Raw genomic sequence first — 6,355 nt, 5'->3', positions numbered from 1 at the left:
TTCTTTTCTGTGAAGTCTCTGCTACCTAAACCCAAAGTGCACTGATCTCTCTAGGCTGACCCGGGGCATCTCTTGGGACCGTGGTGGAAATGTAGGCTCCCAGGCCCTACCCCAGACATCCCGAATCTGCAGTTTAGCAGGATCCCCAGGGGATTCCAGGGCACGCTGAAGTTTGACAAGCACTGCTCTACCCCCAAGTCATGTTTCTACCAGTGGCTCTCACTGAGAGTCCTGTAGGTGTTTGGGGAATGTACACAGGAGTTTGGGGTTGTCACAGTGATCACAGTGATGGGCGCTGGGGGAGCACTAGCAGGCACAGTGGCAGAGATGGTCCTGGACGGCCTGCAGCGTAGGGGACAGGCCCACGTAAGGAGGGTTTGCTTCCTATGTCACCTGGCTTTCTAAAGTGCTGCCAAGCAGCCAGGTAGGTGAAAAACCTATTTTTTCATTATCTGAGACTAGACCCTAACTCTTTTTTACATAGAGACATCAAGTATTGTTTGCACAGTTTTAATATATCACTGAGTTGTCTAGGAAGCCAACTTCTGTGAAAAGTCAGGGAAGACTGCCTTTGTTTTGTTAAGAACTTTATCTTCTTCACCATTTTGGAAACACACATTATCCACGGCAATGCCGCTCACGGAATTTCAGTCTCCAGGACATTATCTCTGCATCAGTCTGCATTTGGAGCTATCCCAATAGCTGCGATTTTATATCTGACTACTTCATTATGGTTTTGTGGTTTTTTTGGTGTAAATGTGCCCAAGCATTTATTTATATATTAAAATCCATATGATCTTATTACAATTTTCTCTTATTTTATTTCTTTTTCATATCAGAGTTAAGGAATTCATTATACGGTTGTTAAGAAATTTATATTATTCATGGATTCTATTTCATGGAAATAAAGGAACCATTTAAAACTGTTTGTTATAAAAAGAGAATGTTGGGTCTGATAGGGTTAGGAACCTTGTTTGTACATTGTTCAATTCTTCAATTGGTCCTTATTACATATTGTCTTGTAATCTCGGTTATATTTTTAAGAGATCATGCATAGTCTCCCCTACTAGATTAATATGCTTAGGGTAGGACTATGTTTTATAATCTTGGTCTTCTAATCACCACTTAATGCACCCATTGAGCATCAGGTAATTGGTCCCATGGCTATTTGAAGGACTGGTGCTCCCTGCATTCCTTTCCTCAAATGCTACTGTGTTCCTACTGGGTGCAAAGCACTGACAGCCTGGCTACAATGGCCATTAAGAAGGGGTTTGGGGCTAACTGCCTGCCTCAGGTGCTGGAGCATGTGACTCTTGATCTCAAGGTTGTAAGTTTGAGCCCCACATTAGGTGTAGCAATTACTTAAAAATAAAATCTGGGGGAAAAAATAAAAAAATAAAAATAAAATAAAATAAACACAAACATAAAATAAATAAAATAAAATAAAATAAAATAAAATAAAATAAAATAAAATAAAATCAGTTGGGAGGGTACCTGGGTGGCTCAGTGGTTGAGCCTTTGGCTCAGGTCATGATCCTGGGGTCCTGGGATTGAGTCTCACATCGGGCTCCTCACAGGAAGTCTGCTTCTCCCTCTGCCTATGTCTCTACCTCTCTCTATGTGTCTGTTATGAATGAATAAATAAATGAAATCTCAAAAATAAATAAATAAATAAATAAATAAATAAATAAATAAATAAATAAATAAATAAATAAAATCTGGGGCACCTGAGTGGCTCAGTCAGTTAAGTGTCAGACTCATGGTTTCAGCTCAGGTCATGATCTCATGGGTGGTGAGACCAAGCCCCATGTCAGGCTTCACACCCAGCGAGGAGTCTGCTCTATGGTTCCCTCCCTCTGCTCCTCCTCCCACTCATATGTGCACTCTCTCTCTTTATAAAATAAATAAGTCTTTTAAAACATAAGTAAAATCTGAAAGAAAGGAAGGAAGGAAGAAGGGAAAGAAGGAAAGAAAAAGGGATGAGATGACAAACGAGATTTTCATGGAAAGAGGTTTTCATAGGGAACAGTTGGGTTTGGGGGAAGACTAGAGCAGTCAGTGAAAAAGATATTTCAGAAAGGGAAGCCAGGGGCTGAGATACACTTGATCTTCTACATAACTTTGTCAAAAAGACACTGCCACCATTAACTAAAACGCAAGCCCATCCAGCTGTCTTCTTGAAAAACAGACAATCCCCCAGTTCCTTTGACTGTGTACTTTGTACCATCAGGTAAGAGGCCCTCAGGTGTCTTTACCCCCTTGTCCCACAAACAGTGCTTTAACATGCTCACAAGGGAGTGTAGGCCTGGGACTCTGGGGAAGGAGACCTGTTGTGATGAAAAATGCTGGTGGGGCCTGAGCTGACCTAGAGGCAGAAGGAGGGAGGGTGGGTCAGCAGGAGAACTGATGAGGACACTAGAAAAAGAGGAAGGTGAGATGTGGCCCAGAAGAGGAGGGACCCCATGACACTAGACTTGTCTCTGCCATTGGACAAGCAGCTCAGTCTCAACCTGTGGGTGACTCAGCTTCTTCCTAATCTCCTGTCACTCACCTCAAGGTCACAAGTGCCAGTCTGAGACACATAAACAAGGCTGTGGAAATTTGTCTTTCTTCCAGCAATTAAGACACTCAGTCTTGGGGCACCTGAGTGGCTCAATAGTTGAGTGTCTGCCTTTGGTTCAGGTCATGATCTCGAGGTCATGGGGTCGAGTCCTGCATCAGGGTCCCCACAGGGAGTCTGTTTCTCCCTCTGCCTGTGTCTCTGCCCCTCTCTGTATGTCTCTCATGAATAAATAAATAAAATATTAAAAAAAAAAAAAAAAGACAGTCTCCCCCATGAACTTGTGAGCCTCGTGAGGCACTCAAGGAGAGCAGCAAGGCAGCTGGATGATCCTTCTGTCTGGCTGCTGTGCAGGCTGTATCTGCCTCTGGGCTTAGCACCTGAGTAGGTAAGATCTGGAATGATCTCTAAGAGCAGGGGACGAACTGGGCACCAGACAGAACATCAAAGCTGGGAAGACTTTGCTCCAGCAACTTCCCTCCCAAGGTGTTTTCTTGGACCTCCTAATCACTTTTCCTGAAAAAGGAGGAGCTGAAGAGAAGCACCCTGGTCACCCGGGTTATTGAGGCTACTGAGGTTATTGAAAGGAGTTCAGAATCAAATTCTATCTATACATCTATAAACTGCATGATTCACTGAGTACCAACAGATGTGCAGACGCAGAAAGAAAAGCTCCATTAAACTAATATGAGGAAAAAAAAAAAAAAAAAACTAATATGAGGGGGAAGGAAATTGTTCACTGAAGTCTGTAGAAGTCTTGCCTGGCCGAGCCCGGCAGGCCAGGCCTGTCATGAAGAGGTGGGCGGAAGGGCTCCTCCCCTGTTGACCCCGAGCGAATGGATGTGGCTCCCTTCCTCGGGCCCCCCCGGGACACCCCCTGCCCATCACGCCTTCAGGAAGAACTCCATTTGTGCTGAAGGAGAAAAGGGGAATGTTGCTTTTGCCTAGAAGTCACCTTAACCGAAAAGAACAGGGTCATCTAAGAATTCTGGCACTAGAAGGGACTTTTTTTTCTTTTCTTTAAAAGATTTTGATTTATTTTTTTATGAGAGACACAGAGAAAGAGAGGCAGAGACACAGGCAGAGGGAGAAGCTGGCTCCATGCAGGGAGCCTGATATGGTACTCGATCTCAGGACCCCGGGATCACGACCTGAGCCAGAGGCAGACGCTCAACTGCAGAGCCACCCAGGTGCCCCTAGAAGGGACTTTAGATCATCTAATTCACACTCATCATTTACAGGTAGGGAAACAGAGGCCTAGAAAGGAAAAGAGATTTGGACAATTACTGGCAAATTCTCAGCAGAGTCGAGTCTAAAATATAGCTGACTCCTAGGCCCACCTTTCTACCTTCCCTCTGTTTCAAGACCATTCTTTGAAACCCAGGTTCCTAGAATTCCCTGCTCAAGGGTCCTGAACCCATCTCCAGATCCTGGGGGTCTGAGTACTGAGGATGGAATAGCCCATGGCTCCACTCACCCCTCGGCCTAAGGGGACAGCCCTTCATAGAGAATTGGACAAATGGGCTGAGGTGTCTTTAATGTGTGAGATGGAGCTGGAGGTGAGCAGAGAAAGGGAACTTCAGGGAGCAGACAACTCTGGGGGGTTCAAGAATTCTGTATTTACACTCAGTATTCTGGGTCCTCTCTGAAGTTATATATTTTCAAGGCAAGAGGATAGAACACAATCTATGTTACAGTTTTTTAGCTGGATTTATAGCTTTTGAATATTTAGACAGATAGTATGTGGGTCTCTATTTGCACTCTTGCCCCAGCCTCAAATGTTGGAGGCAGGCTTTTGGAAGCACACACAGAGACTGAGTTCCTAGGGTTAGATGGCGGGGAGAGAGAGAGCGGTCTTACCCTTTGAGACATCACACCAGTGGGCTCTAACCCTCAGCCCTACACTGACAGTATAATTATCAGGCTTGCTGATTTTTATCCTTTATTCATACAAGAGAGTGTGTCCTGTTATATTACTCTTAAACAGACACATACCAAGAAATCTGCAGGTTCTTTTAAATCAAGAACTCTTTCTCATACTTTTTATGCAAATAAAGCAACCCAAAGCATTGACAGAGACGAAAAGGAGTTTACTTGTTTCATCCATGAATTAAACCACCCCAAAGAGTTAGAGTAGATTAGGATTTAACTTCTTCACACACATATTACATTACACATGTGTTAAAAAATAAATGACGGCAAATACAGCACACCAGCCAGCCTCCCAGGGTTCCCGGATGTTCCTTAACTGGATGGTACTGTGGGAGCAGCTCCTGGGATGAGGAATTAGCCCAAACCCAGGAACCCTGAACAAAGGGCCTCCCTGGCTTTTATCCTTCCCCATCAAGAAGCACCATGTCAGTCCCCAGAGACAATTTATATCTCTGTTTCAGGCAATAATACGGCAAGTACATCTCCCAGACCTATATCCAGATTTGGGATTCTAAAATACTGACTGCACAATATTTGGGCAATCTCCCTTTTTTCTTTGCCAATGCTACATGTTAAGCAACTTCCCTCTGTCTGCTCTTATATTATTGGACCTGAGAATTTTCTTTTTGCATCCATTTAGGGGCTTTCCATGGACCAGCCTGGCTATGATCCACCACATTCTTATTTTCCAACTCTTTGCTTATGCTTTACATAAACGTGGGATACCCTAATAATTGTTTTTCAACATTCTTGAGAATTCATAGGAATGTAACATTAAGCCCAAAAGGGAAGATCAGAACTTAAAGTTATGACATTAAAAATCCCAGGATTCTGGGGCACCTGGGTGTCTCATTCAGTTAAGTGTCCCACTCTTGATCTCAGCTCAGGTCTTGATGCCAATGTCATGAGTTCAGACCCCACAGTGGGCTCCACACTGGACATGGAGCCTCACTTAGAAAAAAAAAAAATCCCAGGGTTTTATTCAAAATCCTCTAGGAAGCCAATCATAATTCCAGGTAAATTAACCGGAAGAAAATCTTTATCATGTAGCAATAGACAATAGCAGGTACAAATCTTAGTCTACAGATATGTACATTTTTATTTTTCTATAACACAATTTCTATTTTAGCCTTCATTTCAGCAGGAAAGTCAAAACTTTATCTCAATCAATTCAGGGCTGTATCTTTGTTCTGGTGCACTAAGGGGTGCGTGCATGTGTGTGTGTGTGTGTGTGCGCGCTTTTGAGGGCCTCTAGTCTTTTTTGGGTTTTTTTGAGGTATAATTGACATACAACATTACATTAGTTTCACGTGTACAATGTATTGATTGTATGTTTTGCAAAATGATACCACAATTAGTCTAGTTAACCTCCATCAACACACATAGTTACAGAATTATTTTCTTGTGATAAGAACTTCTTAAAAAGATTTTATTTATTTATTTATTTATTTATTTATTTATTTATTTGAGAGAGCGAGCACAAGCAGTGGAAGGGCAGAGGGAGAGGGAGAGAACCTCTAACAGACTCCATGCTGAGCACAGAGGCAGACACAGGGCTCTATTCAACATCCCTGAGATCATGACCTGAGCTGAAACCAAGAGTCGGATGCTTAACCGACTGAGCCTCCCAGGTGCCCCATGATGAGAACTTTTAAGATCTACTCTTACAGTAACTTTCAAATATACAATACAGTAATATTAACTATAATTGTCAAACTGTACATTACATCCCTATGACTTATTTATTTTATAAATGGAAGTTTGTACCACCTATTTCAACACCCCCCCCCCCAACTCTGGCAACCACCAGTGTAGTCTCTTGTATCAATGAACGTAGCCTTTATTTTATTTTATTTTTTTAGT

This window comes from Canis aureus, chromosome 7 (genome assembly GCF_053574225.1).
Source record: "Canis aureus isolate CA01 chromosome 7, VMU_Caureus_v.1.0, whole genome shotgun sequence".
Classification (NCBI taxonomy): Eukaryota; Metazoa; Chordata; class Mammalia; order Carnivora; family Canidae; genus Canis; species Canis aureus.
This window is presented reverse-complemented; position numbering follows the sequence as displayed.